Below are 12,992 nucleotides of genomic sequence, written 5' to 3'. Positions count from 1 at the left end.
TGCTTTCTTTTTTTATTTTATCATCATTAATATTTATATATTAAAAATATTTATCAAACAATAGAATAATATGTTTTTTTCTTTTGAAATGCAAAGGAATCCCCAATAGATAATAATTTGAGGATACTTTTATATTCAAAGAATAAAATAAATATTTTTTTTTATTTTGTATTAATAAAAAATAATTAAAAAATTTTAATCATGTTAATCGATATATCAAATTCACTTGAATTTATAAATTTACATTAACTTGATCACGTTAATAATTTGTATACTAAACTTTTAAAATATTAATTTTTGATTGAACAATTAATTGTTAATTTAATTTGAACTTAGTAAATCATTTCTGACCCTTAAGATTGATCTCGACAATTTAATCAATCAAAAACCTCTCATTTCATAAATATAAATAGTTATATCCAAATATCTTATAATTATTTTATTTTATTTTTGATTTAATTTTAGCAAGTGTTTGATGACGGAATGAAAAAGTGAAACACACGTGATGGGACCATGAGGTACAGATCTAACCTTATTCATGTGAATCTTGATTATGGACACATTATATTTGGAGGGAAAATTAAAAAGAAAAACAAAAAAAAAAGGAAAATACTGAAGAAAATGAAAAAGGGACCAATCGTTATCGTCATCCGTTTATGATTTAACACACACAAAAAAGAAAGAGACAGGACATACAGACAAAGCTGAGGTCTTTGGTTTGATCCTCTTGTTATATTTCTGTTGCTTTTCATAGTAACAAACCTATGCATACCCAACCCAAATTTCTGTCCATACAAAACCATATTAGAATATTCTCCTCTTCTATCCTTACTTACCTTTCTTTCTCCAGAACCTAACTCTTTATCCGTTAACGTCTCTTGATTGAAAGCTAAGTTTCTCTGCCACTAACCGCAAAGCTTGTTGCTTCACAACCCAGCAATATTCACATTCCTCTGCCAAGTGCCAATGCAATCGTTTGGACCATTCTTCCCCTTCTTCTTCTGCTGTTGGTTTCTCTATATGTGAACTCAATGTGGGTTTCTTGTATTCTGGGTTGATTTGATTTTTGGCGGATCTTGGAGCAACAATGGCGTTGTTTAGGAAGTTCTTTTATCGAAAGCCGCCTGATGGGCTTTTGGAGATCTCTGAAAGGGTTTATGGTTCGCTTTTGTTTTCTTCTTTTCTTATTTAATTTGCTTCTGTGAATGTTCAACAATAATGGAATTAAACAAAAACCTATTTATTATTTTTGTAGTCCATATGGCTTTGCTGTTATAACTGGTGGTAACTGTTTCTGTGGGACTTGAATTAACATTGAAATTTTTGTTAAAAGTATTTTCATACTTAAATTGATATATAATTGCATGTTTAATGTAAGTTATTTAATTGTACTTGACAGTGGTAAAAAGATGGAAGTGAATAAAATGAGAATAAGCTAATGCCCACAAGGGTTTTTTTTTTTTTTTTTGGAATATTTGAATTGGAGACTGTAAAGGGTGCAATGATATTAAAATTCAGTTCATCAACAGCTTTGGGAAAACTTTTTTGGGGGAAACTAAGATTAAATGCATCACATTGTTTCATTAAAAAAAAACTGATTGAATGCTATGATAAAAAAGTTTACAACTTCAAATGTTCAATGGGGCCCGCAATCTTTGAAGTAGTGTTTCTTTAATGGACTATCTTCATCAAAAATCAATTAATGCAGTGTAAACTCTGCTGTGTGTCATAGTTGCCTGAATTCATCCTTTAAGCCATTAGCATATATGCAAAAATAACCTAATGGTTTAGGTTAGGCTTTATCTTGTTACTTGTTTAGATGCTGTTATTTGTGGCCCTAGATTCAATATGATGTATGCATTTAATTATAATTTAGTCCTCTTTGTCCTCTGTAAAGGTTTTGAAAGGTTTACATAGCGCTCTCTGTTTTTCTCTGGTTGTTCTATCGAAAGAGATTTAGCTTTCCCTGTAAGAGTGTTTTTTACTTGCTGCTGTATGACGAATGGGAAGAAAAACAACTTTATACCTGTTGTGTGGCAGTATATGTGAATCCATGGTTGGCATTTCAATCACTGAACAGTATTATTGTATTACCTATTTAATAACCATTGTCCTGTTGTGTACATTTGTAGTTTTTGATTCTTGCTTTGCAACGGACATTTGGGAAGACAATGATTATAAAATCTACATTGAAGACATAGTGTGTCAACTCCGTGATCATTTTCCTGATGCTTCATTCATGGTGTTTAACTTCCGAGAAGGAGAGCAACAAAGCCAGATTGCTAGCATATTGTCTGAGTATGATATGACTGTAATGGACTATCCTCGTCAAAATGAAGGTTGCCTGTCACTCACAATGGAGATAATCCATCATTTCTTGAGATCAAGTGAAAGCTGGCTCTCACTTGGGCAACAAAATCTGATCTTAATGCATTGTGAATGAGGTGAGTGGCCTGTTTTGGCATTTATGCTTGCTGCTCTCTTAATATATTGGAAGCAGTTCACTGGTGAGCTGAAAACATTAGACATGACCTATAAGCAACCTCCTCGTGAGCTTTTACATTTGATGTCTTCCCTGAATCCACTACCCTCTCAACTAAGGTATCTTCAGTATGTCTCTAGGAGAAGTGTGGGCACAGAATGGCCTCTATCAGATAGGGCACTTACATTAGACTGTATTATTCTAAGATTTATTCCTAATATGGATGGCGAGGGGGGCTGCCGTCCAGTATTTAGGTTATATGGACAGGATCCTTTTATTGCTGCTGACAGGACCCCCAAAGTTCTGTTCTCTACACCGAAGAAGAGTAAACTTGTTCAGTATTACAAGCAGGTGGCTCTGATTCTCATTTTGTCTATGTAGTAACTTTTTACTTCATTCTTTATTTTAGTTTTATTTTTTTTGTCGAAGGGAAGCTACTTCTTCCTCATCACCATTCACAATATGACTTCTTTTGGTTTCAACTTTGAAGATGAAGTTATGCTTCTCCAATCCTAATTATTTTTTTATCTTTAAATTCTTCATTTATTCTTGCAGTTGGATTGCAAACTAGTTAAAACTGACATCCATTGCCATGTTCTGGGTGATGTTGTGCTTGAATGTATTAGTTTGGATAGTGATCAGGAGCGGGAATCAATGATGTTCAGGGTCATGTTCAATATGGCCTTTATAAGATCAAACATTTTGATGCTTAACCGTGAAGAAATTGATGTCTCATGGAATGCTAAGGACCAATTTCCAAAGGACTTTAGAGCAGAGGTATATAAATATCTTCCTCTGTCCTTGGTTTTTGTCTTGTACTGTTCTGTTTTTGGATAGTTATTATTTTAAGTCTGGGTGAAGGTTATTTTCTCAGATATGGATGTTTCAACTTCTGTTAGTTCAATTGATTTACCTGGTATTGAGGAGAAAGATGGCCTTTCCATGGAAGCTTTTGCTAAAGTTCAAGAGATTTTCAGCAATTTTGATTGGCTATCTCCAAAGACAGCTGTAGCAAATATGTTTCAGCATATCTCAGTATCAAATATACTACAAGAAGATTTTGAGACAGATTCCCCCAAGGGTATGGAAAGAGTCAGTGTCTTGCATGATGATAAAGTCAAGGAGAAATCAAAATTACAGGTACCAGAACACATAATCGCAATTCCAACATCTGCTGCTTTGGAGAAACAATCTACATTCTCTTTTAAACCATCCTTCGATGCAAATTCAACTAGAAAGAAGTTTGAATCACAAGAAATCCAGGTTGCACCCCAAAAGCATGTACAGCCTACACCCTCTTTTGGATCATCTTCAGATACAAGCCCAATTGAGGGGAAAACTGAATTGCCAGAACTTCAAGTTGCTGCACAAGAAGCAGAACATTCTAAGACCTCTATTCAACCATCCCCAGAAGCCAATTCAATTAGCAGGGAAGTAAAAACTCAAGAACTTCAAGTTTCTCTGCGACAACCTGCACAATCTACGTCATCGTCCAAACCAACCCTGGATATAAATTCAATCAGAAAGAAAATTGAACCCCAAGAGCTTCAGGTTGCTCTTCAATGGCCTGCACAACCTAAGATCATATCACAGCGAATACCTCAGTCTTCAATCTCTTCTCCAGTTTCATATTGCAATTCCTTGCAAGGTTCACCTGTGCCAATATCAAGATACCATAGTGCATCTTCAGTTCTTGGCATTACAGCTCTATTGCATGATCATGCTGTATCTAAAAGTGATGAACACATTCATCCGGTGACATTACCTTTATCTTCCTCAGCTATTTCATCTCCTTTGTCAAATACACCTAAACCTCTGCAACTTAGTCTTGCAATTACTTCACCAAATCCTCCTTCACTTGGTACACAAGTTACTAGTGAAACTTCCCTAATAGCAAAAGCTTCTCCAAATCTTTCACTTCAAGTGACCTTAAAAGCAACGCATACCGAACATCCAGGAACCACTTCATTTTGTAGAGGTCAGTCATCATTTGTTTCTCCCCCTTCTCCATTACCTTCTCTTTCAGGAGCATCTTCTGCCATGGAGAACTCTAATTCAGGCCCATCTTCCACTTCTCAACCCCTTTCTTTTCTGGTAGTATCTCCTCCTGCAGCCAAAAACTCATACCAGTCTCCTCCACCTTCCTTTTTAGGGGCATCTCCATCACCCTTGGTTAAGAACTCACTCCAATGTTCTCCTCCCCTGCCTTCCTCTTCTAGTGCATCTTTAGCACCCACAGTCAAGAACTTATTCCAGTCTCCCCCTCCCCCACCCCTTCCTCCTCCACTGTCGGGAATTTCTCCATCTTCTACTGTAAAGAATTCGTTTTCAGCTCCCCCTCCTCCACCACTCCCTGCTGTTGCTTCCTCTTTCTCAGCCATCTGCTCGATTTCTTCTCAACCACAGCTTCGGACATCCGGACCTCCTCCACCACCTCCACTTCCCCTACATTCTGGATCTGTCTCGGATCCTACTAGTAAATACTCAGTGCCACAGCCACCCCCTCTCCCATGTCTTGCTCCAAAGGGTCCATCAAATAGCTCTCCACATGTTCCACCTGTGCCACCTCCTCCAGTCCCTTGTGCCAAACGGTTATCTAAAGCAGGTGGTACCTCTCCACAGTCACACTCAGTAAGTAATGGCAATATACCTTCAATTCCAGGACCACCTTATGGTGCTCCTTTGAATTTGAAGGGACAGGGCATATCACGTACAGGTCCTAAAAATCAGGCTCAACACAGAAGGTCAAACTTGAAGCCATATCATTGGTTGAAGTTGACGAGGGCCGTGCAAGGAAGCTTATGGACTGAGGCACAAAAACCTGAGGAAGCTTCCAAGTACAAATTTGTCACAGAAATATTTTAGTTCATATAATTCTATAGAGATGTACTGTGATTCAGTTTTTTTTTTTTTTTTAATCTGTGTTAGGACTCCAGAATTTGACATGTCAGAACTTGAGAGTCTTTTCTCCGCAGCTGCACCAAATTCAGATAATAGTAGCAGGGATAGGAAATCAAATCATCATGCCTCAGGCTGCAAATCTGAGAAAGTCCAGCTGGTAATTAGCATGTTAATTTTTTTGAGCAGGTTGAAGCCCATCCTTAGTTCTGTTGATTGCCTCACCCGAGCTTGTAAATCCTGTTTTTGTACAAACTGGAGCTGAAAGGATTTGATTTTTGTTTCTTTAAACCAGTCAACTGTTCCATACTTGGTTCTAGATGGTGATTTACCATAATGTTTTTATATCCTGGTTTACCACTCTGCTTTATCATTTTGATAAATTCTTATTCATCTTAGAGCATCTAATCTGAGTTTGCTATCTCACAAGAAATTCATTGATATTGCAGATTGAGCTTAGGCGGGCTTATAATTGTGAAATCATGCTTACTAAAGTTAAAATTCCTTTGCCTGATTTGATGGTAAGATAAACCATATGCATTTCTCTAAAATAAATGCTACTTAATAACTGTAGTTTAGATTCTTGGTTATAGTTCAATGTACAGGAGACAGGTATCATGGTTTGTCACTGTTAATAAATGACAAGGTTTAATTCTTAGACGTGTGTATGTTAGGCTTAGATACTTTTCTTTCTCTTTTTTAAATTACTTTTTTTCCTTGCCACTTGGCTACTAAAATAATACTTAATTCTTAGATGTATATTTGTTAGGCTTAGATATTTTTCTTTTTCTTTCTCTTTTTTTTTTAATTACATTTTTTTTTGCCACTTGAATACCAAAATAATACTTACTATTACATTCCACATTGACTTTTACAAACTGTTGTCCCTGAAATATTCTTGAATTGGTCTTTTACGTATTTACTTCTCTGCCGCTATCTTGTAGAGTTCAGTCCTTGCCTTAGATGATACAGCATTAAATGCTGATCAGCTTGAGAACCTTTTTAAGTTTTGTCCCACCAAAGAAGAGACGGAATTACTCAAGGTATTGAAAATATGTGCTTATCTTTTCCCTAACTGTGCACTTAAAGTAATATTTTTCAGATTTTTAGATGTTCATAACTATCTGTCTCAATGTATTTATTTGGTGCATTATGCAAATAATCATGTTTTGAGTGATAATCATATTTTTATTTTCAGGGTTATGATGGAGATAAGGAAAACTTGGGAAAGTGTGAACAGGTCAGTGGATTATCTTTGTGTTATACACATTTCTTCAAAAATTTAGTTTGCATTATATCTGATTACCCACCCAGTTTTTGGTGACAGTTTTTCCTAGAATTGATAAAAGTGCCACGGGTAGAGTCAAAGCTAAGAGTTTTCTTATTCAAGATACAATTCTGTTCCCAGGTTTGAGGATAACCTATTTCATCAGATTGGTATGAGATGCTTTCTGTTGTTGTTGTTGTTATTGTCACCTAATTGGTACTTTTGCACCTTTTCAGGTTTCTGACCTTAGAAATAGTTTGAATATTGTAAATTCTGCAGCCGAAGAGGCAAGTTGACTTTTCATTTTTACAACATATTAGCTTTATCTATTGAAGGTGTTATTTTCCTGAATAATTTATTCATTTGTAGCATTTCACCAATGCATTCATCAGGTGAGGAATTCAGTCAAATTGAAAAGGATCATGCAAATTATTCTTTCTCTGGGAAATGCTTTGAACCATGGAACTGCAAGGGGTGAATGATTTCATCAATGAGGTAGATTTTATTAATAGATGAAGAACTTCCTATTGCAGTCATCTTTTTGTGTTCCATTCTGATGAGATAGATTTGTCAATGGAAAACAAGGCCAGTCTCCTTATTGCTGATTGACCTTATGTTATTCTGCTTGAATGAGATGTCTATGTTACCATTTCCTTAATTGTTAATTGAGACTCTAAAAATTTAACACATTCCTGTAGTTAATTACAGTGAGCTGTATACCGAGGGTGTCCAGTAATCCTGAGATTTTCTCCCAACTGCTAAGAATAGAAATCTTAAACCTAAGTGAGTTTCTATTCACTCTAATTTGATAATTTTGTTCTGTTAACCATCTCTCCAATTGCTATTGTTAGTTCTGTACATTCTTCTCCCCAGATAGCAGTTCTATACAATCTTTAGAACAAGCATCAATTTACTCCCAACTGTTTCAGTAATTTATGGTTTCCCTCCCACAGGTTCTGCTGTTGGTTTTCGGTTGGATAGTCTCCTTAAACTCACTGACACACGAGCTCAAAATAACAAGATGACTCCCATGCATTATCTTTGTAAGGTGGAAGATCATTTATCTTACTTTACTTTCCCTGATGCTGATCTTTTCTGTTAAATTTGCCTGAATAACTTGAATATTCTTGCACTTGTACACTTTTGTTTCATGATGGGATGCTACTGTGTTTGTTTATAAGACCATAGTAAAATGCATGAATGTGTGCATATATTCACTGCATCATTGTTTAATTCGGTTGAAGGCTAACTTTAAAATGTGCAGGTCGCTAAGATCATAAACAATTCTTGCACAAAAAATGCATGGCATGTTGCTTTGTTTATACATTTGGAATGATGAGATTTAATTATGCAATTATAAAAATATCAATCAAGATTGCAAGTTAGTCTGCAATATCTTTTCTTGCTGAGCAAGCTTATCATCTCTTTACAGGTGGTTTCTACAATTAAAATGCTTTATGCTTCTTTGGAGTGTCTCATTTGATTAAAAGATGGATAAAAAGTTGTTGATCTTTGCTGCAGTTCATTATCGTTCATTCTGAATGGATGTCTCAAATTTATGAGAGAGAGATTCTATTATATTCATTTCTTTTTCCCAAAAACAAAAACTAGGGGTTAGAAACTGTTTAATTTAGCTGCTTATATTGCTTTTATCACCATTGCAAACCATTACTTATTCTTTATGAACACATTAATTTATACTTGCTGCTAATGGCCTCTAATGTTTAGGTCCTGGTCAATAATTTGCCCGAAGTACTTTATTTTCCAAAAGACCTAGTGACTTTGGAAGCTTCAACAAAGGCAAATTTATTATGACCTTTTGAGATCATACTTACTTTGCTCAGCCTTTGGCATGCTGCTAAACAAAATTATTGCTTACCCATGCAGATACAATTGAAATATTTGGCAGAGGAAATGCAAGCCATTAGTAAAGGGTTGGAGAAAGTTGTACAAGAATTGACTGCCTCAGAAAATGATGGTCCTGTATCTGAAACTTTTTGCAGGGTAATTCCTATACATCAACTAGTTATTTTGCATGTCAATGAGGTTTCTGCACATTCATGTATTGCTTGGATTTTCTAGTATGAAAATAACAATGTTGCATAATTTTTAAAGAGGAAAAAGATGGTGCATTCTACTTCTCATTTTTCTTTTTCTTCATACTTTTTTTACTAACAATTAATGCTTTTATTTATTTAAACTTTCAGACTTTAAAGCAGTTCCTTAGTTTTGCTGAGGGTGAAGTCAGGTCTTTGGCTTCGCTTTATTCTAGTGTGGTATGTATTGTTTTAAGGAGTTTTTATTCTGACATCTGCAGTGTGCTTGCAACATAACAAACTCATTAGCATTTCTAAACTGGATGTCTTTAGGGTAGAAATGCAGATGCCTTGGCTCTTTCTTTTGGAGAAGACCCAGCACGTTGCCCATTTGAGCAAGGTAGTTGTGAGTCTTAACAAGTTTGTTTAAAGCTTTCCGATAACCCTGCAACTGTTAGGACCATAAAGTTTATCAAAAGAACTGATTCAGTTACATTTCGTTACTATTCTTTTTCATAAAGTGAAGTGAGGGCTAGACCAAGGGGAGGACTTTTGAAGCCTGGCTGAATGGAAGTTTAATGGTCTAATTAATCAGAAGTCATCTGTGACTTGTTCATTTTCTTTAATTGTAGAAATATTTCTGCTGATCCTCAATACCAATAGTTTGAGTGAGTGCGATATTATGATAGTTACCCCTCTCTTGGTCTAGTAGTTGATGGTTGCTTTTGCATCGGAATGGAATTGAGGATGTTATTGTTTTTTAAATCACTTAGGTGGACACCGTAGTAAAGTTGCTATGGTTTAGATAATTATAGCTGACAATTATGCTAATATGTTACTTCTAAGTAATTTGATGATACATGCACATATGCTTATGTGCATATATATCCTGACTTTGAATGCTTTGGACTACTACTAACCAACATGTACCCTTGTGATCTCAGTTGCAGAGCTGTTTTATGTTTTGACTGTTTCTTTTTTGCCTTATTTTATTAAGATGTATCACTTTCCCGTTTCTCTGCAACTTTTCCTATAGTTGTGTCTACTCTGCTCAACTTTGTGAGGATGTTTGCAAGCAGCTTGAATTGGAAAAGAAGAAAGCACAGAAGGAGGCAGACAATGAGAAGCTGAAAAATAGTACTCACATGAAGGAGTCTGAACACTTGATATGAAGTCCATTCAAGTGTGCCGATATTCAATGATAGACACTTATAAGCTCCATATTTCTATCGGTTAACATGGCATTCTGATTCTCCCATATGAAAATAAGTACAATTTTGCTCCATGGAGGGAAATCACTTGGAAGCTTATAGCACGAATTACTGCTGGCAAGTCACTGTTATCATGTCACGGAGAGGAATGTATCTTGCATAATGCAACAACAAGAATAAGGAGCTATAAATTAAAACGCAGGTGGTGCATGGCGGGGCCAGATGCCAATTTCAAATAGTAAGGCTATTCTAATTGCATTTTTGGTTCGGACATTTAGGCCATTTCTGAATTCTATACCTGCTAATTCGGTTTTTAACATGCTTTCTGGTTTTGGAGCAGAGCTGATGGATGGAGTCCTCTCAAGCCACTTGCATCGTTACCTCTTAAAAATTTTGTTGTTAAAATGTAGGTTACATAATAGTTTTATTCTCAACATATTTATTTTTTTATGTAAATTTTTAGTTATAGGAATGTAAATGTCAATATGATATCTATATCGAGATGATTAGCAAGATCAAAGTTTCCTCATTCCAAATTGTATTGCACTTGGTTCATTCTTCTGTCACCCTCTCTGAGGATCTCTTGGTTCCATTTCATATCTATATATATATATATATATATATATATATATATATATATATATATCTCATATTAACTATTTAAGTTAGTCATATTATCAGTGTAGCAAAACTACAGAAATTGTATGAATCCAAGAAATGTGGAACCACAACTTGAGATGACGTCGGATGCCTTGCGGACTCACTTGAGGATCGCAAAACATATTCCTTGAAAATCTCGAGATTTAAGCAAAACCTTAACCTAATTTAAAGACGCATTATTTTAGATAGCAAATAGTTTATGGAACATATAGTAGCTAGCAGCAAATAGTTTATGGAACATATAGTAGCTAGCATGCCGCCATCTGATATTTGCATAAATACGGATGCAAAGCCTTTGATACTTGCCGAATAAAAATTTTTCCTCTTTTCAAAATTTTAAATTACCGAAGTAATTTAGTTTCTTTTGAAGTTCATGGGGTTGATGGTTTAGGCTGTCCGGTGATGGAGCGAGCAACTGCTGCAGCTAAAGCGCTACAGTGAAGTTAGGATCTCTTGTTAAGGATGCAACATAGTCCTCAGTTCTCTTGTTGTTGTTGTCATCGTCGTTGCTGGAGCTGTAATCTTGCATAACACTTCGAGCGTTTCTACTGTTTTGTCTGTTGGATCCTGAAAGAGTGAGATCAAGATTGGGTTGAAAAGGATTATCCAGAACTGGATGGGGAAAGCTCGTCGTCATGGATAGTATTGCAGAGCTGCCTGTCGAAGACAAAGATTGTCCTGGTACAGCATTAATATCATGGTTGTGTCGTCCTTCGTATGTTGCCATAAGAAGAGATTTGTCCTCAACGCATCGCTGAACCTAGAAATAAAAGAAAGAGCCGAGGGATGAATTCCGATTGTTTAATAGTACATCATAGAGGAGACATAATGCTCTAGATGTATATTTTTTGAGTCAAAAATCACAACCAAATTTCATCAAGTACTGCTTGAGACTCCATTAAGCTCCTTTACTATTTCTGACTACAAATCATTTGTAGTTTATCTTGGTGATTTTCTCCGAACATTACACCACCAATGACATTCACATGTGATACTACTTTCTACTATTTTCTAAGGTGAGATTGTTAATGAAATCATTACATTTGATGCTGGCATGACATGATGCCTCAAAATATAGCAGTTTGAGCATAAAATATTTCTATACCTTCTTTTTAACAGGGCAACCAGAAGCCATAGAGCACCTGAAATAAGCTCGAGGCGACGGATTATCTTTAGTAACTTTCTGGCCGTATTTCCTCCATTGAAATCCATCTTTAACTATCTAAAATCACAGTTATCATCAAGAACATTAACAGGTGAAATAATAATTACATTGACACAAGCAAAGAAACCTGGCTAACTAGGGTAAAGAGATGATGATCACTTACAAGGCTCTTGTCCCTAGGGTCCGTTTTCACAAAAACCTGTGACTCCTTCCTTACAACTGGAACTTCAGGTCTAAGTCTCTTGTTTGAGTATTCATCATATAAACCAAACCGCGTTAAGAGGCTGCAGCCTCTTGGTAATTGCGAGTTTGATTCCCGGAGATAGGCTTGATGAAGCATGTTGTACCTGCTGCTTATTGCTTCAAACATCAATCTAAGAGCTTGGTTCTCTTTCTGCAAATGATCCAATTCCGCTAGGAGAGATTCCACCTGAAAATTTTGTCCTTAAATGTATTAAAAAGAAAAGAATGGTGAAAGATCATAAAGAGAGAGCTATATATATTACCTTTTCTTTATTAGAGTTGAGAGAATCCATGACAGTTGGCTGAAAAACAGACTATTAGATAGAAAAACTGATTATTAATAAATATAGCGCAGCTTCCACCAACAAAAATAAAAAAATTCTCTGTTTTTCTCTTTCTCTCAAAACTAGAAATTAGAAGAGAATTTGATGTTTCCTTCTAGTTTTCTCAGTCGGGAAATTATTGAAATCAAAGCCATGCCTTGGAAACAAAAAAGTAGAGATTTTTATAGAATCATCACGATCATGATCATGGGTATTTAATACAGTATACTTGAAATCGCGATTCGCGCGAACTATGGGAAATCGTAATCTGCCTGACATCATCCAAGTGAAGTAAGCACTTAGGCCTAGAATTTGCTATCTTCACATTCGTATACACGTTAAAATTTTGCTTGTCATGGGTCCAACGTCTTAGTGGGTGCAGACAAATTCGTGGACCAAGTCTTTCTCATGTTTCTTTCACGGCTTTTGTTTTTAGATTTTCCGAGAAAAGTTAAAAGAAAAACTGATGATCAGTCACATAATTACATCACAATGATAATGTAGAATTTTAGTGCATGCTTACATCATGATGAATATATAGTTGCCTAAGTGAATGGTGATTATTGTTGAAAGCTGATCACCATAGTCAAACTAGTTAACATCATCTAGAAGCGGATCAATGAATGAATGTGTGGGAAACAACTAAGCAATTTGCCATCTTCAGTTTGATGTTTTTCTACTTTCTTTGTATCAAAAAGTTTTCAAAA

At 35.6% G+C, this 12,992-nt stretch overlaps 3 pseudogenes across 3 annotated transcripts; 2 read left to right on the top strand and 1 right to left on the bottom strand.

Annotated features, from left to right (window-relative positions):
* The first annotated feature begins 517 nt into the window (after positions 1-517).
* LOC111299411 (formin-like protein 18) lies at positions 518-6,794 on the top strand (annotated as a pseudogene). The gene is made up of 9 exons (XR_016329805.1): positions 518-1,160; positions 2,133-2,833; positions 3,038-3,259; positions 3,344-5,319; positions 5,411-5,540; positions 5,830-5,901; positions 6,325-6,423; positions 6,579-6,620; positions 6,708-6,794. The product of XR_016329805.1 is annotated as a formin-like protein 18 (transcript).
* Positions 6,709-10,576, top strand: LOC111299410 (formin-like protein 17; annotated as a pseudogene). Its single transcript, XR_016329807.1, has 11 exons — positions 6,709-6,788; positions 6,884-6,934; positions 7,040-7,142; positions 7,346-7,430; positions 7,601-7,695; positions 8,376-8,447; positions 8,535-8,651; positions 8,855-8,923; positions 9,017-9,083; positions 9,720-10,132; positions 10,235-10,576. The product of XR_016329807.1 is annotated as a formin-like protein 17 (transcript).
* Positions 10,577-10,730: 154 nt separating this feature from the next.
* On the bottom strand, positions 10,731-12,483 carry LOC111299412 (putative WRKY transcription factor 40; annotated as a pseudogene). Its single transcript, XR_016329806.1, has 4 exons — positions 12,226-12,483; positions 11,883-12,149; positions 11,660-11,776; positions 10,731-11,314 (listed from the first exon to the last, which is right to left on the bottom strand). The product of XR_016329806.1 is annotated as a putative WRKY transcription factor 40 (transcript).
* Between the last annotated feature and the right edge of the window lie 509 nt (positions 12,484-12,992).

Source organism: Durio zibethinus, chromosome 18, assembly GCF_047325235.1.
Source record: "Durio zibethinus cultivar Kanyao isolate XHJ-2024 chromosome 18, ASM4732523v1, whole genome shotgun sequence".
NCBI classification, from domain to species: domain Eukaryota; kingdom Viridiplantae; phylum Streptophyta; class Magnoliopsida; order Malvales; family Malvaceae; genus Durio; species Durio zibethinus.
This window is presented reverse-complemented; position numbering and strand designations above follow the sequence as displayed.